We start from the raw sequence: 27,227 nt of genomic DNA, 5'->3' as shown, positions 1-27,227 counted from the left end.
AAATTGAAAAGAACATTAGTCTGCTTGTGCAGTATTTTAATGGACTTTGCATAAAAAGTCAAGTACATGCTCAGAGACAGAATTTTCAATATTAATAATGTTCAGAAAAACATATCATTGTCTGTCAATGCAGGAAATGCAGTTTTACAAAAATATTTTTAAGTAGTCAGCAGCTATTTACATACTTGCAAATTCTTATGTAAGTGCTAAAATATCAAACTGACTTTTGGAAATCTTCCAAGTGTGCTTTTATACTCTAAGTTTACTTCTAGTACCAGCAATTTTTATTGTTTTCATGTTTTATATATTCAAATAATAAAATATTTTTCTTAGTTGCAAATTTTTGTAATAATTTTGTCTTCAAAGGCATAATTTCTCAGAAGCCTGTCACTAATATTATAATATGCTTGAAGCTATAATTATATCAGAAAATGTGAAATGACAATTTTTTTCTCTTTTTGTTTCATAATCAGAACCTAAAAGTTATAAAAGTGAATAAACATAAGGTAGTTTTAAAAATCTACTGCACTTTTTGTCTAATTGGGCACAGTTTTAAAGAGGTAAATAAAATTTGAAGTAAATCATAATGAATCATTTCATTTACTTGAATTTTTCTCAAGTTATTTAATAAATGCAACATGGTAACATGGAAAAATACAGGGAATTTCTGTAGTTCAAATCATGTGTACTATTGAGATTCCAGGATTTCTTTTACTATGTCACTAACATAACAATGGCTTTAAATGTATTTGAGAATCTAAGAAACAACCATAACAGAAATCTGTGCATGATCTACAACTTTTATATGGGACTTTTAAAAATTTAATTAAATTGAAATTTATATCCCAACAAATGAACTCATTGAAAAGTCAGTGAGTTAAAAAAAAATCCAATTTACCCTTGTAAATACTGTTGTTGAATACCTTATCTTAAAATACTGAAATAAATTAAAATTGTTTTTTAAACATAATAATTTCTTTATAAATGAAGGATTTGACTTATCCTTGGCAAAACTTCTCCAAATTTGTTGATGCAAGGAGGGAGAAAAAAAAACTCACTAATTCTTACTGTTGGATCACTCTACTACCCTATTCAAAGCCTCATGATCAACACTCCAAATAACCACATAACTATTATTCAGCTATTTGTACCTGAGTCCCAGAGAAGCCACCTGTCTCTTTCAGCCTTATGTAGTTTGAGAAAGATTCTATGTTGACTAATATCATTATTATAACTGTGTATGCTTTATCCTGATGGTTATAAAATACACCTAGACTTCATCACTAACTTTACAAAACTGCCACATTTGAAAACATCTTTCTATTATTTGAGATACCGTCACTGGGTTTATGCAGATAACTCAAATGAATAACAGAATTTTTATTTCTCATGTGTATGTTCAAGTTTATATGACAGCTCTGCTCAAAGAAGTCTCCACAAGCTGATGCTTCTTTGTTTTTCATCTTCTATTTCTTGGGATTAGTATGGTGTGCTTGGTCCAGCAGGGGTCATCACCAAATCTGCAATCCAACCAGTGAGCAGGGAGAAGAGTGGAAAAGAATCAAATCTCTCTTCCCCCTAAAGGCATGGTCCAAAAGTTTCCCACTTTAAATTGGCCCTAATTCCATCATCTGTCTTTGCCTGTGAATAAGGGAGGTTTACAGATACAGTCTTTTTTTTTCAGTAAAAACCCTAATGCTATTCATTATGAAGAGAGATAAATATTGGGGAAAAACTAAAAAGTTAGGTGTACTACAATGTAGCAGGCTGAAAATGCCTTCTAGAAATTATCAAGTCCTAATTTCACAGACCTGTAAAAGCTACTTTAGAGTGAAAAATAGTCCTTGGAAACTAAGTTGCAACAGATCTTCATAGTTAAGAATATTGCAGTGGAGAGATTGTCCTGAATTGGACAAGAGGGATTTATATGCAGTCATAAGGGTCCTTAAAAAAGAAAGGCAAGGGGAGATTTGACATGGATGGAAAAGGAGTAGGCAATTTTTCCAAGACTACCAAATTGTCTAAAGTAATTATGATAGAATATAAATAATTATGATAGCCTTGAAGAAGAGAATGGTATGATGTGGCCACAGGTCAGAGAATGCTGGCAAACACCAGAAGCTGGAAGAAGCATGAAATGAAATCTCCTCTAAAGTCATAGATTTCAGCCTGGTGATACAGATTCCAACTCCCGATCTCCATAACTGTGAGAAAATAGATTTCTATTGTTTTAAGCACCAAGTTACAGATGTTTGTTATAGAGAATTCAGGAAACTAATACAAACCTCATAATATTAGGGTTTATCTTTTTTTCTTTTATTGTTTTTGTTTTAACCTACTAAACGATGTTAATTGTTTCTTAGGATGCAAACTTCAAAATAAGCCCATCCTAAAAACTAACAAACTGTTATGTAATTCTAATAAAATTCAAATTGTAATATTATTCCAAAAATTGTTATTGAGGAAATAATATACACAAAGCAGGAGTGAGAGAAGAAGAGCAAATCTACATATGTCTATGTACCAGATAAGGGAAAGGTTTGACTTATTGCATGGGTTGGTTTTGATCTTTTAATCTGTGATCCAGGCCCCGGGGGTGGGAGGGGGAGTCAAGAATAAAAATGTGGGTTTGAGGCAAAAGTATATGGCTTAAGGAAAATGGTAAAAATCAAATTGGTAAAAACAAGTTTTCAGAGGCAAAAGCACTGAGTTATTAATTGAGAGTTTGAGTGTGATGCATATCCTTGCTTAAACCATTCTTTTATTCCATAATCATACATATGTATGTTACATACATACAAATATACACAGTGTGCTAAACTTTGCTAGTTGCTGGGTATACAAATGAAAGGAAATATTTCCTGCTGTCTACAAAGTTTCTCTGTATTTAGAAACACATCCAAAAAGTATGGCAAGTACTATAAGGCAAATAGTGTTCAAATATGAGCAGGCAGAGAATCAATATAATAATAAAAATATAGGCAACCATCCTTGAAAATTGGTTTCATTATGCCTGAATAAAGTTTTAAAATGTGTTGGAATTGGTAGTTTGAATACAAGAGGTCTTCAAACTCCACTTTGAAGAATCCTTCAGTGGAGAAAGGGAATGAATCCCAGCTGAAGAATAACTGTATTATAAAAAAGGGGAGGGGGAGACTAACCAGAAATGAGACACAGTAGGGAGAGAAAGACATAGCTTGAAATTCACCTGAACTTACTGTCATGGAGCTATTTTGATTTTAACAGTTATGGCTGCCATAGATAGTGAAAGGTTTACCTTTTCTTGCTTTTTCATGAATGTGTTTAATTATTTCTAATTTAATTTACTTGAAAGAGGTAATTAATTATATAAAACTAAACTACAGTGTGGCATTGCATCTTTATACCTTTTTGCCCCATTCCCCATCTGTCACCTACCATTTTTCTGTATTTTGTCACATCTACTTCCCTACCTTTTTGTGCCCACCCCCCCCACACACACTATTTTTTTTTTTTTTGTAAGAATGACATGGTTTGAACATGGGTTAAATTATTCCATTAGAAATGTGAGTGGCCAAATATACATGGACATCCAGATAATGGTCAATGGCATTGATTCCATGCTGTTGGTCCAGTGCAACACCAGTGTCTTTTGGCATTGGCCTGAAATAAGAATGCAGCTTTTTAAGGCTTATAAAACTTGATAATCTCCAAATCTTCTACAAAATGGTTTGATGCCTAACACTTATTTATATAAACAAATAAGTTTTTGGTCAAAGGCTCTCGATTTGGTTAATACAAAAGAATCACTTAGAATGTATTTTGAAAGTATTGAGAGAGATGCTTTAGTCCAGAAAAAAAAATTAGGATGTTTGAAATGTAATTTTTCTATTACAATTTTTTGTTAGACCTTATAGTTATACTTAGTAATTGGGTTTATTCTGACAAATTCACACCTGCATAGAATTCAATTCAGTTCACCTCTTTTTCCCTCCAGTCTTCTCTCCCCTCCCCTGTTCTACTTTATCTTCTCTGCTAGACTTCCTTTCACTCATTTATTTATTTATATTTGATTTGTTATTTTTACTTATTTATAAGGGTGTATATTTACATATGCAAATATGTATAATTCATTCTGCATTACCTCCCTTTCCCCCTCCCTCCACTCTTCTCTCCATCTCCTTTTCTACAATATTGATTTTTCCTATATATTCATCATATTCTACCCTTTCCTCTTCCTTTCCTTTATTTTACTTTATCTTCCAACATATGAGAGGAAAACATTATACCTTTGAGTTTCTGAGTCTGGCTTATTTCACTTAATATTATGTTCTCCATTTCTATCCATTGACCAGCAAATGCTATAGTTTCTTCTTATGGCTAAGTAAAATTCCATTATGTATATAATACCACAAATTCTTAATCCATTCTTCTATTGATGGGAACCTGGGTTGATTGCATAATTTTGCTATTGTGAATTTTGCTGGTATAATGCATTGAGGTGGCTGTATTGGTATAGTATGCTGATTTTAGTTATTTTGAATAAATATCAAGGAGTGGGATAGCTCAGTCTTATGATTGTTTTCATTCCTAGATTTTGGTTGTTGGTGTTGTTGCTCTAATTAGTTACATATGACAACAGAATGCATTTTGACACATCATTCACTAGTGAAGTATAACTTCTCATTTTTCTGGTTGCATATGATGTAGAATCACACTGGTCATGTAATCATATGTACATAGGGGAATAATGTCTGACTCTTTCTACTATCCTTCATACCTGTACCCTCCTTCCCATTTCACTCTCCTCTGCCTAATCCAAAGTACCTCTATTTTTTCTTAGCCCCACCCCTTATTGTGAATTTGTATCCGCATATCAGAGAAAACATTGTGCCTTTGGTTTTTGAGGACTGGCTTATTTTGCTTTGCATGATGTACTCCAGCTCCACTCATTTACCTGCAAATACCATAATTTCATTCTTCTTTAAGGCTGAGTAATGTTCCATTGTGTGTGATTGTGTGTGTGTGTGTGTGTGTGTGTGTAAAATATTTTCTTTATCTATTCATCTGATGAAGTGCATCTAAGTTGGTTCCATAATTTGACTATTGTGAATAGAGCTGCTATAAACATTTATGTGGCTGTGTCACTGTAATATGCTGAGCTTAAATCCTTTGGGTATAAACAGAGGAGTGGAATAGCTGGGTAAAATGGTAGTTCCCTTACAAGTTTTCTGAGGAATCTCCCTACTGTTTCCACTAATGGTTGCACCATTTTTCAGTCCCATCAACAATGTATGAGTGTACCTTTTTCCCCACATCCTCACAAGATTTATTGCTGCTTTCAAGAATGGTTGTACTAATCTGCAGTCCCACCAGCAATGTTCAAGTATATATTTTTCCCCACATCCTCACTAGCATTTATTTTTGTTTATATTCTTGATCATTGCCATTCTGACTGGAGTAAGATAAAATCTTATTTTTTTTATTGCATCTTCCTGATTGCTATAAATGTTGAACTTTTTTCATGTAATTGTTGGCCATTTGTGTTTCTTCTTTTGAAAAGTTTCTGTTTAGTTATTTTGCCCATTTATTTGTGAGGTTATGTTTTTTGTTGTGGATTTTTTTGATTTTTTCATATATTCTGCCTATCAATCCCCTATCAGAGAAATACCTGGAAAAGATTTTCTTCCATTCTGTAGGCTCTCTTTACACACTTAATTGTTTGCTTTTATGTGCAGAATATTTTTAATTTAATGGCATCCCACTTATTGATTCTTGGTTTTATTTCTTGGCTTTGGAGTTTTATTAAGGATGTTAGTACCTGCACAAATACAACAGAAGGTTGACCTTATGCTTTCTTCTAGTACTTGCAAGGGTTCTGATCTAATTTCTAAGTATTTGATCCATTTCAAATTGAATTTTTTGGCATCAGTATTTTTGATGTCCTAAATAAGTCTAAGAAGCAAGCAGGTTTTAGGTCCATCAGATGAATATAAAAGCATGTACATTTTCATTTTTATCTTCAAAGTTCTTTATAGAACCTAAAATATTATTGTTGAATGTTAGTTATTATCTGGAGCAAAAATTAATAGAAGAAAAATAATGGGAAAAAATAAACAGAGCCTAATGATAATTATTGCAAATTTTAAATGTGGCCAAAAAAGCTAGCAGGGTAGAAATTAAATTAAATAAAAATATCTAACTTACAAAATTTAAAATGTGAAATTAGCATGACAATATTTCTACATATAAAACAGATGGGTTTGTGTGGGGAGCACACTTACTTTTGAACTTGTGTGATTTCAAGGGAAAGAAAATCAAAGACTTATTATACTATTATAGTTACTGTGCACTGAATTATAAATCCAAAAGGCCACTGCACTTATTTAAAATATAACAGTTCAGTCCTACACATCAAAAACCTATATTGGTTGATGGTGCATCACAAAGTATAAATTTTACTGGAGGAGTTTAAGTTGTATTCAGATTTGAAGCCGACAATCTAAGCTTCAATAATTCAGTTCAATTCTTTCTTATTTTTGGATTGCACACAATTCCTAGAAGTATAGTATAGTTTCCGTTTTTCTTTGCATATTTAAAAGTATGATTTAAAAATGTGTTAAATGTGCCTTAGTTTAGCTGCTAAAATGTTTTTTTCTTGTGAATGCTTATAGATATTGGAAGGATAAGTAACCCCAAGCTATCATACAGAAATAAAAGTTTTTTTTTTAAAATAAGCCAAATCATTTATTGAATAATGCAAAGGATAACTCTTCCAGTTCTAAAACTTAGCAAAAATTTTTACTAAATGGGAAATTGGTATTACTGAAATCACAAATCTTTGTTTTCTAAATTAGTTGGATTATCTGCTTTCTCAAAGTCATTTATTATGTTCCATTTTTTCCAACTTTACAAGCTTTACTAAATTATGTAATGTCTCTATTATTCAAAGACCATGTTTTTTTTTCCTTTTTTTAAGATCTTACAGTATAGTTTCTTTGTAAGAGAATAATGACAAAAGGGAGCAGAAGACTCATGAATGTACTCCTAAAATATCACTTAAATAGTGAAAAAAAATTACTCTTTTGCCCTTCTCAAAAAGTATTCCTCAAAAGAAAACAACAACAATGAAATTCAACAAGATGTTTAATAACTTAAAACTCATTGAAAATATTCAGTTGACTAATACCAATGGATCACATAATCACTTTAAGTTGCTGATGGTGTCTTTTAATTTCTAAGGTTGGCCTCAGACTTGTGATCCTCTTGCCTCTGCCTCCCAAGTCACTGCATTACATATGTGCACTACCATGCATGGCTCATATAACCCCTTTAAAACAAGCACCAACTTTAGAATGATTTAAAAATAGCTCCAAATCATTCCTATATTTCATTTCCAACTATGAGACTGTTATTTCTGTTAGCATGCCTTGAAAAGTGAATGATAGGTACCCTGATGAGCAGTACTTAGTTAATTCAGCTAAATGTTGTTTTTTAGTTGAGAGTTACAGAAGTCTGAATGCCCCAATTTGGTTCAAAAACCTTTCCATCCTTGTTTTCCATCCTTTTCTTTTCCTTTTATGCTAGTGACCTCCTCCTCTTCACATGGTGACTGCTCAGCATCAAGTACTATATCCTATGAGGAGAGTGCTCAAGGCAATTAGAGTCCAGGAGCAAGGATGAGTTTGGTTCATGGGCTTCCTTTATACTGAGAAGGAAAATCAATGAAGTCTGTAACAGACTATTTTACATGTTAGTGGTAGGCACTGGGCAACATACCCATCCCTACATTAATTCCTGGTAAAATGGGGCAAGTTCACCAGGATTAGTTAAGCCAGTATTTCCAATTGGCAGCATTGGCATTTTGTATGAGGTACTTCATTATAGTACAGGAGAGTCTTGTGATCACTGAGAACAGAATGCCTGTGTCCAGACTCCATGACAGCCAACATCACTGTGCATGCAGGATGAAAGAGGAGCCTCAGCACCCACTGGGAACCTGAGATTAGAACACTGAGGTTGAGTATGCTGCCCATAGAATAGAGCCTCTGTTAATCAGGGGAAGGGAGGACTGGGCTAGTCTGCCATACCTCTGGAAGATAATATACAGAATGTCTTAGTCTCAATTTCAGTTTACTGTTTCATTGGGAAAACACTTTCATCTCTAAGAATTTTAATTTTATTATCTATGAAACAATGGCTTGGGATTACAGGATGCCTATAGTGCTTCCAGAACAATTAACATCAAGCCTCTTTTTGCATTGGATATTGTGGATGGGGTATGTTATAATTGAAAAGTGATACAAAAAATTCCTATTAGTTTCTGTAGCTTTTCACTAAAGAGTATTTTGTATTCTTCAATTGCCTTTCATAGCATTTAAAAGTCTTTTAAGTAGAACTGGTACAAAATCATGACTATGTTTACTAGCAATTACTCAGTTACCAGTGATTTTCAGGGGAAACAAATTTTGAAAATCCCATGCCACAAAATGAGAAGAATAAAAAAATTTAAGTGATTCAGTAGCCCCACATTCTGTGGCACTTTAAGTCCTTTTGGAAAACTAGAAATAGTTATTCATTAAACAACAACAACAACAACTCCATGCAAGTAATGCATGAATAATAGAGAGGTCATGGAATCAGTACTGAGTTCAGCTCTTGGTTACAGCATGTGAAACCTCTGTGTCTTTGGACCTAATATTTCATATTAAGTTATAATCCTATTTACTATATGACTAATTATTGTTCCTTTATGACTAAAATTTGAAAAGTGTAGAATGGGATTCATTTATCCTTTTATCAATAAAGAAACAAGTGATAAAGGAAAGGTTATAAGTATTAGTCACCAAATTTGTTTAGGTAATCTTCAATAGGTAGTGATTCAAATTTTGGGTTGAAACTGGCATTCCAAATGTTTGCTATTTTTGCATAGATATGATTTGTATTTCTATGTAGATGTCACCTTAAGTTTGTCCAAATTTATTGTCTATTGAAGATACTTTAGCATTGATAAAATAACAAATTTTGTAATGTAGAAATCTTAAATAAATTTCAAATGATGTATGAGTTATTTATTTTATTGTTTGTTCATTTCTCAAAAATATTTACACGTTTTTCTCCAGTTACACTCTATATAACAATAAAATACTAAATATTTCACCTGAACATTTGAATTTAATCTAATAACTTAATAACATTAAAAGATTCTCATAGTACCTAACAAACTATAATTTAATTTCTTAAAAATAGTATTCCAGAAGATACGTGTGTGTTTCTGAGTTATAGAACTACAATACTGTATAACGAAGTACCTCAAAACTCTGGCTAAAAAAGGGAGATCAGTAGAGAAAAGAGATTAGGGGTGGAAGGTGGGTATGGAGGGCAGAAGGGCTGGGGAGTGATATTGGTCATATTATATTGTTATATTATTTGAATGTATGAGTATGTAACAACAAATCCCATAATTATGTACAACTATAATGCATCAATTATAAAATGTGGGGGGAGGGACTGGCTACAACAAAACTCACAGTCCCATGTGTAAATAGTGGCTTTGAGCTCAGCTGGGAGAGACTTAGTGGCTCTCATGTAAGCTGTGGCCATCTGGGTCTGGGCCTATACATCCACTTGGGTACAGGTCTGCCTCATGAGCTATATCAACAGAGAGCTACAAAAAAATTGCATGTTGCTTCAAAGGGGCTTCTAGGGGCCATTACTCAAATGAAATGGCACAAGAACATTTAATATTTTTGTCCTCTCATGTTCTTTGATATAGACAAAGCAAGTCCCATGGTTATTCGCAAATGCAGTGTATTGTGGAGGTATTCTATGCCCCGAGAGAGAGAGAGAGAGAGAGAGAAAATAACCATGCATAAACAATAAATTCATCACATGAAATGTTCATTCGGAAATGATGTACCATTTTGGCAGTCATGTTCAGGAGAAATTCCTCAGTACTACACATAATTTTGAAATATAACTATTTGATGCTTAGTAGCTTCAGTGAGAATTTACTAGTTTTCAATACTTTTCCTGTACTAACAGAAATATTAAATTTGTAGGCAGGAATGAAGCCAAAAGTTTATTAATCATCCCTGTCAGGTAGCATGGTTCCATAGAATAAACTTAATTTGGAGGCAGTTCGTAATTATTTTCTATGAACTTCTCAGATGAATTTAGGTGGCCCATGTGTAAACTAAGTTGCATGATTTGATAACAAAAAAACCCTGCTCTTTGAAAGTTACATTCTTGCTTCAAATCATCACTTCATTGTTACCAATACTACTTTACATATGAAAAGAAAAATCCTAATGAGCTGACTTCTCTTTTCAAATCTTGAAAAATATACAAAATGAAGTAATTGTTCTCATATTGGAAATCACATTGCATTTCCTTTTCTATAAGGATGATAAAATTAAAAATTATGCAGTATATATTGGTTTATTCATCACATTTATATTTTCTCTTCAAAATGTATATTTCAAATCCAACTCAATATAAACTCCTAAATAACATTGTGAGAAGCTGATTTTTTTCACATTTCCTTATGGAAAGATAACTCTAATATATTAATAATGTATAATCATTATAGTCTTCCTGCTGCATTCATAAAACTTCATTGGAAGAATCATTTAAGATAAATGACTTGGATATTTATATTATGAAGGAGAAAGAAATTTCAGCAGCCATGTCTGAATTATAAACATATATTCTGTCTTGTACATAAGTGTCTAGGCATTAATATCTTGAAACTACACTCTTACTGAATTTCATAATACTAGCTCATGTTCCTGCTTCGTAAAACAATAGAGCATTTTGTCACAGTGCCTTTACGATATACATTCATCAAATTATGATTAGCTAAGGTCAAGCTTGCAGCTACAAATAACATCCACAGTATTTGATAAATAATGCAATAAAGTATCATTAACTGCTCACTGTAATGGATGATCTACTTTTTTCCCCTTCTGTTGCTCAGCTATAATCTTTAGGGCTTCAGAAGTCACACTAGAGCTCCAGTAATAATGGGCTTGTTATTGAATCCATTAACTTAATATTTTCCCATTTTATTGCACATTCTAGAAAAAATAACCAATTGACAACATTTATAAATAATGTCATTGAACATTGGCTAAATAGGTTTTTATTATGCTTTCTCCCTCAGTTTTTTGTGTATTATTCATAGATTAATTTAAAAACAGAAATATATCTAAGATATAAATCTATAATATATGCATAAATGTTTTTATAATCCCATGTACAGAAAAAGTCAATATAATGTTTTTGTAAATGCTTTATTTTTAATTCTATTTTGATAATAATATCATAGTGTAACTTATATATTAAATACACACATACATATGTGTTAGACATATTTATATAGCAATAATAGTATGAAAAAGAAGGTTCCTTGAACATTCACACTTGTGAATCTAAAAATCATAATCATCATTGCTGATGGATTAGGGTTAGTAAGTAAGTAGGTAGTAAAATGTTCATTGCTGTGGGCTTGAGATCACTTGTAAATTCATCAAGACATAAAGGAATTAATTCAGACAAGTATTTACATTTGTATTTAAAAGGGTGAGAAGCTGGTTATAGTGCCTGAAATGTTGACATTAGATATGTAATATTCATAAAATTGTGCCAATATTTAAGCTAATTTATATGAAATGAGAAATAAATATGGAAAATTATATCCATGCAACTTGCTTAAAATTTTATTCATTTGAGAGCTTAGACTACTGAGAGGAAAATTATTTTTAGTGATATATTTTATTATCTAGGCAAACACAACTGCTGAATTGAGCATTTCATGAATATATTTGTGCAATGTAGTTAATAAGTCAAATTAAGAGACAATTTTTATCAACACTTTGGATATATAATGATGTAAATTCAATTTTTAGTATTTTAGTGAGAACCTTTAATCACCATCAAGTTTAATTTCCAGAGTTTCTTCTTCAATTGAGAACAGTAATCCAAATTATTAACTTGTTTGAGTTTAAGCAATTTCTCATCTTTTTTTTTTCTTTTGGCCTATGGTCAAAACATGAAGCAAACTTTGAAATAAGCAGAAAGAATGTAATTGAAAGAGAGACGAATAAGCTATGTATATAATGATATTTCACAATGTGTACCTGGGATAATATTTCAAAATAAAATATGTTTCACTGTGATCTTAAAGTCCTGAAAATGAGCAGAGACTTTTCCATATAGGACAGGGGAAGCTCATTCATCAATGTGCACTTATTATCTATTATGTGACAGGGACTAGGAACATAGGAATGAAAGGCAAGTCCCCTTTCTGCCTAGGCAAAGGCAGTGCTCTTCCCACCTGGACTCTGAACTCTGTGAAGACACACAGGGTGGGCTACCATTGTGTTCGCCACTGTATCTCCTGCGTTCTTGGGAACTAGCTGTACAACAGCTAGTTGAGCCTCAAAAATATAAAGAGTCATGATTTTGTTAGTACACATTTCAGAGGGAGCACATAGGATGCTGTCTTGGTCAAAGATGCAAGACAGAAAGGTTTCCTTAAGAAGCCATTATCTGAAATTAATTTCAATAAAGGAAGAATTAACCAAGTGAATGAAAGGACCTAATGAGACAGGTAGAGGACACAGCATAGAGACAGGAGGAGAACAGACAGACCCATCAATTTTATGGTGCTCTTTAGACAGTTTCCCGTGGCTGAAGTACAGCAAGAGATGGGACTGACAAGGCATTGCCATGTGTGAGCAATGAAGATTTTCTCTTATAGACTGTTGAGCCATTGGAAGGTTATAAGCAAGAAAGGTTCAGGTTAATATTTTCTATTTCTAAAAAGCATTTTAGGGTGGGTGATGTAGCTCAGTGATAGACTGTTTGCCTAGCATGCATGAGGTGCTGAGTTCAATTACCAGCACCACAAAGAAAACAAAATAACAACAAAAACAACAACAAAAACATTTTAGCATCCAATTGAAGGAGCAGAATTGAGAAAGGTATCTCAGGAAGAGATGGTTGCACTAACTGTTGCATGACATGGGCAGGGACTGAAATAAAGAACATTTAATAACAAATTAGTATACATATTTGAAAACTATAATTAACAGGCCAGAGGAATGGGATTTATCCTCAAGGCAAATATGCTAGTATAGAAGAAGCCCAGATGAACTAATATACCTACAATTGTTTTATAATAATATAATTAATATATTATTAATTATATTATTATTATGTAATTTATATATTTTATCATTTAATTGATTTACATGATCATGCTATTTTTCAGTTGTCAGTTTAAAAAAATGTCTGATTTACAGTTTCAGAAAATGTTTCTGTGTTCCTACTGTGTAAGGAATCCTATGTCATGTTTTAGAAATATGTAACATGTTAAATTTCTATTACTATAACAAATACATAAGAAAATCAACTTACAAAGTAGGACAGGTTCGTGGCTTATGGCTTCAGTTCATAATCCTTGGCTCCACTGCCTTTGGGCCTGTGGTAAGGCAGTATATCATGGTGGGGAGCATATGAAGGAGAAAGCTCCTTACCTCATGATGGCCAGGAAGCAAAAAAGAGGAAGAGGAAGAGACTGGAGTACCACAATCCCCTGTGAAGTCACACCCTCAATGAGCTTACTTCCTCTCCCTAGATCTTCCCTTAAAGGTTTCACCTCCTCCCAGTACCATAGGCTGGCAAACAAGCTTTTAACACAGGGGCCTTTGTAGGACATTAACCAAATCATAGCATGTAGGAAACTGGCATAGAAAAAGGTGAAGTATAGAAGAATATAGATAAAGGATAAGAACTTAAAAGAAATGAAGTGTGTCCAAAATTAGTAGAAATTGACATGGTAAATCAATCATGTAATAGGATCCTGACTATGGCAGGTAAGGAGACAGCTATCTACAGTGACTTGGGAACAGGAGAATACCTGGGGAGGATCTGCGTAAAGAAGCCCTGTAAAAATGAAGTAGCCTTCACAAATTTGCATTAAGCTTAGATCCTTTCCCATGCAGAGCACTGGATGTTAAATAGGAAGCTTCTTCTATATCTATCTGATTAATATGTCTAAGCACCTGATTATGCTGATACAGAAAGGAAATCAGGATATGTAAATATTTGCTATGCTTTATTGTTAAATTGGGTAAAAGAAAACATTCTTAAGTGATAAAATTGATTTTTAGAATTGCTTAAATTTTATTCTCTCAACAGGAGAGTATTTTTGCAACTTAGATTTCATTTCTGGCTCTGTTACCTATTGATGAGAATGTAAGTTTGATTAAAATATTTGGCATCCTTTAAGCTTGAGCTTAAAGTAAAGGCCTGCCTTATTGTTTTTTGTTTTGTTTTGTTTTTATTTTCATGAGGATTAAGTGAAATGATGCATATGAAGGGCATAATGAGTACCTGGCATAATGTTTACGTTTAATCTAATCATGATGTTTCATTCCTTCATTATCATAGGCAATGAAGAGATAGTGCTTATTAAAAAAGAGAAAAAAAATCCATGCCTTCATGGAACTTACCTTCTACTGCATGAAATCATTATAATCATTAGTTTATTTTAGCATTGGTAATATTTTCACCACTTATATGTTAGCAGCATTCTAATGGCTGGCATAATTGGGGAAGGTATAGTTAATGCCACAAAGCAATGAGTTAAATTATTTCTATCAAGAATTATTAAGAGAGTAAGTCTATTTAATAAAGAGAAAGAGAAGCACAATATAAAAGCATTTCAAACAATTGATGAGTTTCTAATAGCAGTGAAGCCTTCTGTGGTGCCTCTCATTCTTAGCATATTCTCCTTTGGAGGAAGAAAGTGCATTGTGATGTAGATCAAGAATTAGTTAACAAAACATATTTAAAATATATTCAAGTGCTACAGAACATTAGTCAATGTTAATCACAGAAATAAGAAAAAATGAATCATGTAAGAAATGAATGCATTAGGCCTACCCTTTTCTAGTGTTTGCTCTTCCAATAATATCTAGGTACCAGCACATTTAGAAGTCATTGAGTCAAAGATTAAGGTACTACTTAGGGAATACTGAGGTACTCTCTCCTGTCCAATGCCTGATAATGAATCCCCACCATTTTTTTCTACTGTGCTATGGTTGTTCATTTATAAATTTCTCTTGGGATATTTAAGGAGGAACTTTAATAAAAGCCCTATATGTTTTCAGGAAGGAAAAAAATATGTATTTAGATTGGATAATAGTAATATAGAAAAAGTTATAGCAACATGTAACATCATTAAAAACTGTAGTAGTAATGAGCAAGCTTTAGATCATAATGATTGAAAGCATAATTTTGACCTATATTAAATTCAAAAACCTCATATTATTTATATAAGGTGCCTTTAGAATGATAAATATATACAGCTTTTTCATTCACTCATTCACTCAACAAATGTTACCTAATGATTACCATGTGCCAAACCCATTCTAGACAGTGCAGATATAATCATGAGCCAGTCAGGCATACTTAGTGCTCCCAAATACCCTATATCAGAAACAGGTGGCAGTGATGTTTATGTCAAATATGACAAAGCTTGGCACATAATGCAATTTTCAGTCATACCTACTCATATACCAAGGCACAATTTGGAATAAATTTTCTTAGTATCTGTTTTACAATGACTAATTTCAGTTTTAACCAATGGATTCATCAGTAGCTGAGTGACTGCTAAAGTAATAAGGGAGAATTTGGACCATATGGAGAAATGAACAACTCAAACCATATTTGGGTCAGGTATAAAATTATGTTAACCTACATTTAGGATTTCCTTTAAATACCTTATATGTATTTATCCACTTAACTTTTAGACAAAACTATGAAGTAAGTCTCAGTATCATTTTTATTTTAATTCTAAAGAAACTGAAGAATATGAGGTTATTCTAATTACTTACTGCATTGATAAAAGACAGTACTCAGATTAAAACAAAATAGGCTGATTTTAGAGACCCAATATCAGTTTTAAATCTGTATTACCACTAGAAAAAAAATTAAAATAAAAAAACATCAGATTCCCCTTTCTCATCTCAAGGTGAGTGATTTAGTCTATTTTCTTTGGCTATTAGAGAATACCAAGACTAGATAATGGATAATGGAAAGAGATTAATTTGTTTGATTTATGATTCTGGATGCTGGGGAATCCAAAAACATGGTTCCAGTATCTTGTTGGGGCCATCTTGCTGCATCATAACAAGGTGGAGCACATCACATGGGGAGACAGAGAAACGTGTCGATTCAAATGGCTCTTCTGCCTATAAAGCTCTCATAGGGGCCCCACCCTCAGGACCTCATCTAATCCTAATTACTTCCAAGTACCATTCACCTATAAAATTTAGGATTAAGTTTCTAACACATAAACTTTTTTATGTTGTTATTCTTTTATTTCTTTTATTTTGTTTGTTTATATCGCCCCCTCTTTTTATTTCAAGTCATTTTTTTGAAGAAACTATATCTTTGTCCTTTATATTGACCACATTTTTAAAATTTGTTCTAATTAATTATAAATGACAGCAGAATGCATTTCAATTCATTGTACATAAATAGATGAGCTTTGAAGAGATGTTTTCAAACCATAATGGAAACTTTCTTAAGCTTTCTTTGCCTTAGTTCTTAATTCCTGTGACTGCATTTGAGGACCAAGGCCTTTTTATCTTCATCAGTCAACAAATTGTACTTAGTATTATATTTTAGATTGATTAGCCTTTTGCTTTCCATTTGTCTTCTGGGAATAGTGGAGGGTGAATTGCAAGGTGAATTTCTGTAACTCCAACTTTCTATATAACCCACATTAACCTTAACAGCCATGTACTATCCTCAACACTTTAACCTCACAAGTCTTGGATGAAGAATGTTGAAATAAATTCTTTGTACACTGCTCTATTTTTTTTCCTTTCCCCCATTAAATTTAGAATTCACATATATGAAGTTAAAATTTAATATTAAGCTCACTTTGTGCAACCTATTATACACACCAAAGGTCTCAAGAATCTTATGAATCACCGAAGGTACAATAAAAGAAAAATTAACTTCAAATTAAAGTCCAATATCATTACCAATACACAATGGCCCTTCCTATCTACAGATAAAAATAATAATTAATATTGTATTGGCCGTTCCTCAAAAAAAAATGTTAAATTATCATTGGATCCAGCAATTCCCTTTCCTTGCATACACTCAAAATAATTGAAAGTTGGGTCTAAAAGAGTTATTTGTATATCCATATTCATAGCAGCACTTATCACAATAGCCAAAAGGTAGAAGTAACTGAAATGACCATCAACAGATGAATGGATCAATAAAATGTGTTTATGTACACACTATGGAATATTATCTACCCTTAAGAAGGAAGATACTGCAAGGAGGCCACAATGTGGTTGAACCTCGAAAATATTATACATTGTAAAATAAGCCAATCACAAAAGGAAAATATTGTAAGACACCACTTGAAAATATAGAAAATACTCAAATTCATAGTGAGCAGATACTATAATGGTGGTTGCAGAGCTGGAGGAGTTAGTTATTTAATGTATTCTGATTTCAGTTTGGGAGATGAAAAAAATTCTGGAGATAATAGTGGTGATATGGTGATGTTTTCACAATATTGTGAATGTAGTTAATTATACATTTGAAAATGGTTAAAATGGCAAATTTTTATGTTATGTATATTGTGCAATAAAATGTACTGAAATAAATATTTAATCACTATTGGTCTTTTGTTAAAAATACTCAGTGAGATGAAAAATTATAAGTATTTTCTGATGTATAAGTTATCATTAACATTACAGTATCATGTAATTGAATGTGTGTGTGTGTGTGTGTGTGTGTATTGCTATTCTCTTTGACATAGTAAATACTCTGAAAGACCTAGATCTTATTTAAGCCTCATAATAACTTCTGATTATTTATTCTAATTTAATTACAAACTAATGGGAAAATACACTTAATTTCTTGGGGGTAAGAATATAGATAGCTAAATACAGAAAAAAATATTTTTTTTCTTTTAACAAAAGAAAAATCTAAAAAAAACACAGAAGACTGGAGAGGAACAAATATCATAAATTCCACCAGTGACAATTATTTAAGACTGCATTTTTCCCTACAGTTAGTGTGTGTCTATGTCTGTCTGTCTGTCTGTCTGTCTCTCTCTCTCTCTCTCTCTCTCTTTCTCCTCTCTCTCATAGATTGTGTTGAATGATATCACTTTACCTATTCAAGTCTTCTTTATATTTTTCCTATGGATTTACTAATGATTTTTTAAAGAATCATAATGTATCTTATGGTGCTAAATTTATGGTTATTCCTCTGATTTTTCCTTTGTCTAGAGACTTACTTTTTGTTTGTATTTACTATCTATACTTACGTGTCTCCCATGTAATCATTCTATAAGTGTTTATTGAGATCTTCATTAGATTTTGAGCACTGTTCTAGATAAGGAAATATAATAATATATAGAAATGCCTTTAAATCACAGGAATATACATACAACAATTTTTGTTTCATTTTTAAATTTAAATATACGTTTGGATATTTAGGGGCAGGAAAAGAGCATATTTACTGACTTTCCATCTTTTTGACTGACATATTTTTCTATTCAAGATATCTTTTTTTTCCTTTTAAGTATCATTTCTAGAAGTATATATATTGTCCTACAAGTGGAGCAGAATGTAAAGATCACAACATAGAAGGTTCTCATTGTTGTTAATGACAATATTTATTTTCTTTATTGTTTCAAGGTTTGTTTATATGAAAATCCTGTTGTTAACTTCTAGTTGTAGGACTTAGCTTAACTTCTAGAAATTAACATTTAAAAACAAAAACATAAATCCCTATGTTCAGGTATACAAGTACTCTAGTTCCATGAAGTTCCTAATGTTATCTACTGTCATTTGGCAGAAATCTGTCAAATATTTAATTACACTTAGATAAATTCCTCTTCCTTATCTGAAAATTTTAAAATTTTAGTAAACAGACTTATCAGGTTTAGAATAAAGAAAAATATTTGGACTATTAAGTCCAGCTGCAGTCAACTAATATCAGTAGGCATTGTTATCTATTCAAATAGCACTTTGTGTTCACATTTTTATTTTTTGAGGCGATCTACAAAGGAGTTTCCCTACTGCTTAGTAATGACACACACAGCATTTTGGGGCATGGAATCTCCATGTCATCTCTCCATTCTCTCTCTGCTATTATCTCCAGTAGTGGATACAGCTCCTTGAGTGCTCTGTTCTTTTGTGTTCCAGATTTCTATGTCTCTGTATGCAAAGCTGCTTGAAAAGGAGCCTTAGGAATAGTAGTTTCTTCTCTTAAATAACCCAGCACTCACTCTCTTTCTCATTGTATTCATAAGAAATCAAAATTGAATGACAAAGAGTAACACTTAACAGAATTTTTTTGAACTGCAAGAGAGAATATGCTGGCAGTAAGGAGTGCTAAACACAGAGACGTGTTGCCAAGGGAAGTGGATTATCATTCCTAGCATTAAAAGGCACAATTGTTTCCCCTTAGTTTTTGTGTCCTGGAGATAATTTGTTCTTGAGGTTCAGTACATCCTCCGGAGGGTCTGTGAGAAGTATTCCTATACAATGGAGCAGTCCTTCATCGAGCCTACGTTACAAAATTAGTCATGTTTTTAATAACCCCAAGAATTAATATTTTGAGTAGTTAGGGTAAGCCTTCAGTAGATGCACCATTAAACAGAAAACTTCACCCCAAATCCTGAAGGTGTACTCCATTTTCTTCTTGAAGGGCAAGTGTAAATAAGCTATGGAGCCAGAAATGACTGGTTTCCAATCTAGGCTTAGAAAACTTCTGAACTGAACTTCATTTCCTTGTTTATGAAAATAGAATCAATAGCAAACATCTTTCAATATATATGTAATGAGTGCAAAATGCTTGTAAGATCAGACTTACTGTCTTGATAGATCATTTTCAGTGTTTAAAGAGAACTGCTATTGTTTTTATTGTACACATTTATGAAAGAATAGAATACCCTTTTAAATGATTGCAATGTTTCTCTTTATAGCACTATTTCATGAAACTGTTGGATATATAATAAATTAATTCACTTGAGTGCTGGATATTTTATATTGTGTGTACTCAGAAAAATTATTTGTATTAAACTATCACTTTCAATGTATTTTTCCAGATCAATTTCCTTCAGTGTTTCCATATCATCTATGGTTTCAAGTTATAATCCTTTGCATGAAATATAAGTACTCTGTAATTGTGTTTCAACACATTGTTCAATCTCACCTCACACTGGCTGAAACCTGCATGACAGCCAAACATACCTCTCATTTTTATACATGTACCTTTTGTTTATATATATATATATTTTTTTTTTCTACTTCTTCCACAGAAAAGACAATAGGCAAGCAAAGTAACCTAGACCTCTTGCTTCTCTGATAGGTCCTCAAAATAAGGGTCTAGACTATTCATTTTTATACCATAGTAATAGTGGTTCCTTCACCTTCTGAATATAGCCCTCCTTGCCTTATTTAAAAAAACAAAAACAAAAACATTTTTTTCCTCTCTCTCTCTTACCTCTTCCCCTCCCTAACACAATTAGGGACACACTTTTATCTTTTCTTCCCCTAATTAATTGCCCTTGAACACATCCCAAACAGGAAGGAAATGCCTACTGAGGATGTGGGAAATAAATATGTCCCAAATTAACAAGTGAATTCTAACAAGCCACCTGGGTACCCTGAGATCCCCTGTCTGAGCATACCTGGAATGTAGCCTTTGAAGAAATCCTTTAAAATCCCCCTGTTCCTCCTGATGGGACAAGAAATTCCCTGTGTTTCTCCTTTGCTAGCGAAGCAATAAAACATTTTTTTTTTTTACTTTTTCTCAAAACTGTGTCTTCATTATTATGTTGGCATTATTCGGCACTGGGGAAAAGGACCAAGCTTTTGGCAACAACATGATACATAACACGATGCTTGATACCTAGTAAGCACTTACTTTATATTTGGCAAATGTAATAATGAAAGTTACAACTATTATGACTACTGAATAAATTAATAGCAAGATGTTAAAAGAAGGTGGGTGAAATCTTCCTAAATAGCCTTATTTCAAGTTCTTTATCTATTGGCCTCTTCACTATGAATTTCCTAGCTATTTAAATCTGCTTTACTATGATTCATTCATTAATAATTGAGAACAGTGCTATATTCCCAAAATACTCTTTTCATTCTTTTTGGTGATGACATTTTTGTTTTTCTATTTATTTAATAGGAGTAATAGGGATTGAACCAAGGGGGCACTCTACCACTTAGATATATTTCCTCTCTTCTCCTCCTCCTCCTCCTCCTCCTCCTCCTCCTCCTCCTCCTCCTCCTCCTCCTCCTCCTCTTCTTCTTCTTCTTCTTCTTCTTCTTCTTCTCTCTCTCTCTCTCTCTCTCTCTCTCTCTCTCTCTCTCTCTCTCTCTCTCTCCCTCTCAGTCTTCTGAGACAGTTTCTCACCAAGTTGACCAGGGTGACTTTAAACTCATGATCCTCCTGCCTCATCCTCCTAAGTTGCTAGGATGATAGGTTTTGAATCCTTTTTATAATCACTAGTTTGAAAAATTACAAAGAAATATACATTTCTTCTTTAATCTACTATGAATATGCTATTTATACTCTTATACAAAGTTTAAATACTTGATTTTATATACATATATATGTATATGGAAAAATAAAGACAACAAAAATATAATGTAACTATATGTCATCAGGATGACAGAGATTCATTCTGGTCTGTTACACTTTTGTGGCCTCCAGTGCTGTACAATCATAATAAATGTTCAGAGTATAGTCAATCTCAAGAATGATCTCTGAATAATTGAAGGTGAGAAAGTTTTGTTAAACTCAAGTTTTAAGGAATGACATAATCAGTTTAGAAATGTTACATTGAAAATGATATAGGATTTGCCGTCACAAACATTCTAAATCTGTTTTCTTGAACCTCAGCACTCTCAGTTACTCATGTGAGCACTGTAACTGAATATCTCAGCCTCAGATTTATCATTTGGGAGGTATATGATAAGGCTTTGTTCTTGATATTCCTGTGAAAATTAAATGGATTAATATGTGAAAATACTGGTACTAAAACATTATAGAGGGAAAATCTATATTGAGAAATATTAGCTGATGCAAGCTGTTGCAATTGAATGCAAAGTTGCATAAATATATGGCAAGGCACAATATATGAGATATATTTGATAATATGTTACACATCATTGTCCAATTCGGTTGTTTTATTAGAGTGCCACTATATAAGGACTCAAATCCAAATACATAAGACTTCACATACACTTGGGTTTTCTGCCTATATGAGCTTTTAAAGCAGAAATATTCCTTATTCTTTCAGTAAATGGACTGCATAATTTATCATTTCTGTAGTGAGGTCCCAACAAAAAACTGCCACTGTTTTTACTTTGCACCCTCTATGAAATATGTAACAGAAGAATGATGTGATTTTAAAGTATTAGTTTTGTTCTAGATTAATTGCTTTTTTCCCTTTTAATAAGAAGTGGGAGACACATTATAGGATTAAGATACTCCAGGGTGTGTTTTATTGATCCACTAATACATGATTTGGGCAGTTAAAGCACTTAGCCTTTAAGTTTGCAGCTCATAATGTACCCCAGGCATGAATAAATGGAATAATAAAGTGTACCCTGGAGTGTCTTGGTGTCATATTAAAAATAATAAAACACATGAACTGATATATTCTGACTTCAAATAAAGAAAAGGTTAGCTATGCAAACATTCGGTACTCTGATTTGAATTAAATTGACACTTTGTAAAAGCCTAATATTATGCTTACTACACACAAAATATTATTCTATACACTATAGTTGGTTATATTTGTTTTCTAAAAGTCTTCTAATGGACTTGAAAAAAAAATCTTGGTTAATTTCAAAAGACCCAAAAGAAAACATTGAGTATTTAAGTACCGAGGTATCCTACTGAAACATAAAGGTTTCTGATTTCCAAACACTGTTTCTTTCATGATTTATTATATTATCTCATTTCTGAATCCTTTTTTAAAACTATGTTTTTCTTTTATATTTTATTTTACATTAAAATGTATTACATACTTTCCATATGATAAAAACTGAGCCTGGAACTGTGCCAAGTATGAGGAATCAAAGGTTTATAAACACATTCTCTACCTTTAAATGTTCAGGGTCAAGAAGTGAAACTGATATACTTGTACAAGCATGGAATAAATTTGATTCTTATGGATGTACACGATGTTGGGATTTACTGTAGTGTATTCATATAAGTAGACAAAAAAATGAATTCTATTCTCATGTATAACTAAAAAGAACCATTAAAAAAGGGAAACTGACATATGAGTAATTTCATGTGCAGAGAAAAGTTCTGTAATTCAGGGTCTTATCTTTTGGATATCTGTAGGATAGAGTGGAGAGAGGGAAGTTTTGCAAGAAAGCACACTTTTTGTTGTTATTGTTGTTAATGAGGTTGAGAGAAAGAGAAAAGGCCAGTCCTTTTTGCCTTGAGGGGTGTGCTACTCAGCACAGGAGTTTGGACTTCTCCCTGAAGGCAACAGAAGATTGCTGAATGCTTTTGTTGTTGTTTTATTTTTTTTTTAGCAAGGGAATCATAAGAACAAATTTATCTTTTCGAAAGATCCCTCTAGCAGCAGTATGGAAGATTGATTGTACTGGAGTGAGGTAATTACTGAAGTTTAAGTGAGAGCTGGTGAGGGACTGAAGAGAGAAAGAAGGAAATGAAGGGCTGCATTTGAGAGAAATGTCTGAGTTAAAGCATTCTTCCAAGATGCACAAAACTTGAACAAGTCTTAGTCACTAATAAGATATAAGATGTTGGGGGCAAAGGGCACAAAGGAAAGCAAGAGAACTTTTAGAGTATTTAGTCCTCCTTAGTTAGAGTAATAACTAACACTAGCCCCAGGTCAGTTATCACCTTTACAGTTTTATTAATCTTACAAGACTCAGTATAAATTTTATTTCCTGCTGGGAATATATCCTCAGACAGCTGGTCCAATCTCTCTGTTCCCATATATACAGCACTCTGTCCATGATTTTGTAGAATCATTTTGATATATTAATTGAAAGGGCCATCTCCTACTTCCTCGATACTAAAGAAGTAAGGCAGGAAGCTATCTATTTATCTTAGTATTTCTAGAGCTTAGTATTTCAAAACTTCTTATAAGACATCATCAATATTATTGAAAAAAATTATCTGGAGAATTATGCATGCATATTGATTCAGAGAACTTTCTGGGATTAAATAGCAAAAGAATAAGACAAGCAGATAAACAATTTACTAGGGAGCAGTAGAGCTACTTTCTCTTGATCAGAATTATTCATAGATATTTTTGCCCTCAGAACTCTGTTCTGCCCCTACAATGACCTTTCAAATTGTAAATCTACTCAGGGAATTTCCTTTGTTAGCACTTGTCTCTATTTCTTTATTACTTTCCAAAGGAAAATCAACTCCTTTTAGCAAAGACATTTTGAGGTCTCATACATGCTTACACCTGGAAGCTCACTGAAACCCATCACTGGTGAAGTTTTCACATATAACGTGTGGATTGATTATCTACACTAACATAACTGCATTTGTCTTACCCATCATGTTCGTTGGATGCCTGATATTTTTGTGCATGCTATTGTCTCAAGCTAAAGATTTCCATTTCCCTAATTCCAGAATGTCACTCCCTGGTAGAAGACTTCTCTACCACTCTGTGAATGAGATTTTTGGCTTTCCCATTCCATAATGCATCTTTATTCTATATGGTAATTATATCATGACTCCCTTGTTTTTAACTCTGAGCTGTACTTCATTTCTGGGGAAGGACTTGTTACAACTTTGCAACTCAATATCCAGTTGAATCAACAGGAAGCTTTCTTTCTCAAGTCCTTTATACTCCATTCAGTAGTTAAGTGTGCCTCTTCTATACTCTAAATAGGAAATATGAAAGAATAGTGAACTGAAATTGTTCTTTAGTAAACGGAATTGTTAGTCAAATTTTTTTAAAAGGAAATAAAAAAATATTAACAAGCATTCAGAGTACCTATCCACAATCTGGAATCAGAGAAAATAGTACGAAATCTACTTTTACTAAGTGAGCTAAGCACTTTATGAAAGAATCTAATGGGTAGTCTATTGAAGAGTAAAAAAGCTCTTTAAAATCATAAGCAGACATTTTTCATTTCTTTTTTAAATTGACAAGAAAAAAAAGCAGTGTATTATATAGGATGGAATTATAAAAATACATGAATACTTATTAATATGTTTTAAATTTCCAAACATTTAGATATCTTTTTATTGTAGATTTTTTAGAATAACTCAATGACATAAAAACATACTTTGCATGATTTCAGTTCTTCTAAATTTAAGTTCATTATGCTATCCAAGACAGGATCTATTTTCACTAGTGTTCCACATACACTTGAGAACGACCTGTGTTCTGCAGTTGTTGGGGGTGGTATTTAGTTGATTGGTAATATTTGTCAGGTGCTTTATTATTTTTGCTTGTTTTCTGTGTATCTGTTATACTATTTACCATCCATAAGAATACTGAAGTCTTGAGGTATAATTTTTGGATTTTTCTATTTTTCTTTGTGGTTCTATCAATGTTCTTCTTCATGAATTTTCAGCTTGGTCATTAGATATGCACATATGTGGAATTATCATGCCTTTTGAAGAACTGACCATTTGATTTTTATGTAATTTGGGAAAATACACCATGTTTTAAATTGGGAAAATACAACCTATTTAATTTACCTATATATTGGCTATTTCCTTAACTCTTTGTCATTACTCATTGTCATTCTGAAATCTGTTTTATCTGGTATTTTCATATTTACTTACACTTTCTTTTGATCACTGTTATGACTTTTTAAACTTCTTTTTATAATTATATTTAAAGTATATGTCCTGTGTCACTAATAGGAAAAGAATAACTAGGTCTTATTGTCTTTTTTTTAAAAAAATACTTTTTTTAGTTGTAGATGGACACAATATCTTTATTTATTTATTTATTTATTTATTTATTTTTTATGTGGTGTGAGGCAAGTGCTCTACCACTGAGCCACAGTCCTGGCCCTTGTTGTCTTTTTAAATTTAAACCAATCCAACAACACCCATCTTTTTATTTATTTTTGTGTGTGTGTGTGTGTGTATGTGTGTGTGTGTGTGTGTGTGTGTGTATGTGGTTCTGGAAACCAAACTAAGCCCTTGCACATGTTACTCAAGTACCCTGCTACTGAGCCATATCCCTTTTGTTGGTTCTTTTAGTTCATTTACATTTAATGTAAATTCATTTACATTTACATTTACTTCATTCACATTTATTTACATTATTGGATTAGGTTTACTTCTTTATTATTAGGTTCTTGCATTGTTGCTGGTGGTAGTAGATCTTGGTATTTTTTTCCTCTATTAATTTCTGTGTTTTCTTAGATTATTGAATATATATATATATATATATATATATATATATATATATATATATGTATGTATTTTAATTATTTTTTGGCATTCAACTACATATTTTAAGAAGTAAAGCAATAACTTAGGAATATAAACTAAGAATGTAACTTCACAATCTGTGTAGAATTAATATTTCATCACCTGAAATAAAATATAAATTATTTATCACCATATAATTCCCTTTATTTGTGTCATTTCCTCTATTCATATAGTCGTTATCATGTGCTAGATTTATATACTCTGAAAATACTCTTAATTTTATAGTTTTTTGCTTTCAATACTCATACATATTTTAAAGAACTTAAGTAAGAAAATACAACCTATTTAATTCCCCTATATATTGGCTATTTCTATAACTCTTTGGTCATCCCTAAGATTATAGATTTTCCTGTTATGATTTTCCTTTGTGTTTTGCTTTTTTTTTTTGAGAGCCAGATTAATGACAAAATAATCTGGCAGTTTTATTTAAGAAGATCTCTATTAGTCTATCATTCTTAAAGGATATTTTCAGGAAGCATAGGTATAAACATTTTCAATTTTTTTATTTCATCACTGTAAGCATTTTAATCCTCTTTTGGTTTTATATAACATGCATTTTTTTTTCTCCAGATGCCGAATAGTCTTTCATCTATATATTTGGTTTTCAGCAATTTGTGAGGATTGAATCTGGGTATGGTTTTATTTATAATTTTCCTCTTGAGAGTTTTCTGAATTTCTTAAATCAGAGTCTTTATTTATTTTGCCATATTTGAAAAGTA

The sequence above is a fragment of the Spermophilus citellus genome (genome assembly GCF_964194105.1).
Source record: "Spermophilus citellus genome assembly, chromosome: 10".
Taxonomy (NCBI): domain Eukaryota; kingdom Metazoa; phylum Chordata; class Mammalia; order Rodentia; family Sciuridae; genus Spermophilus; species Spermophilus citellus.
The sequence above is the reverse complement of the archived record's forward strand: the minus strand, read 5'-3'. Positions refer to the sequence as shown.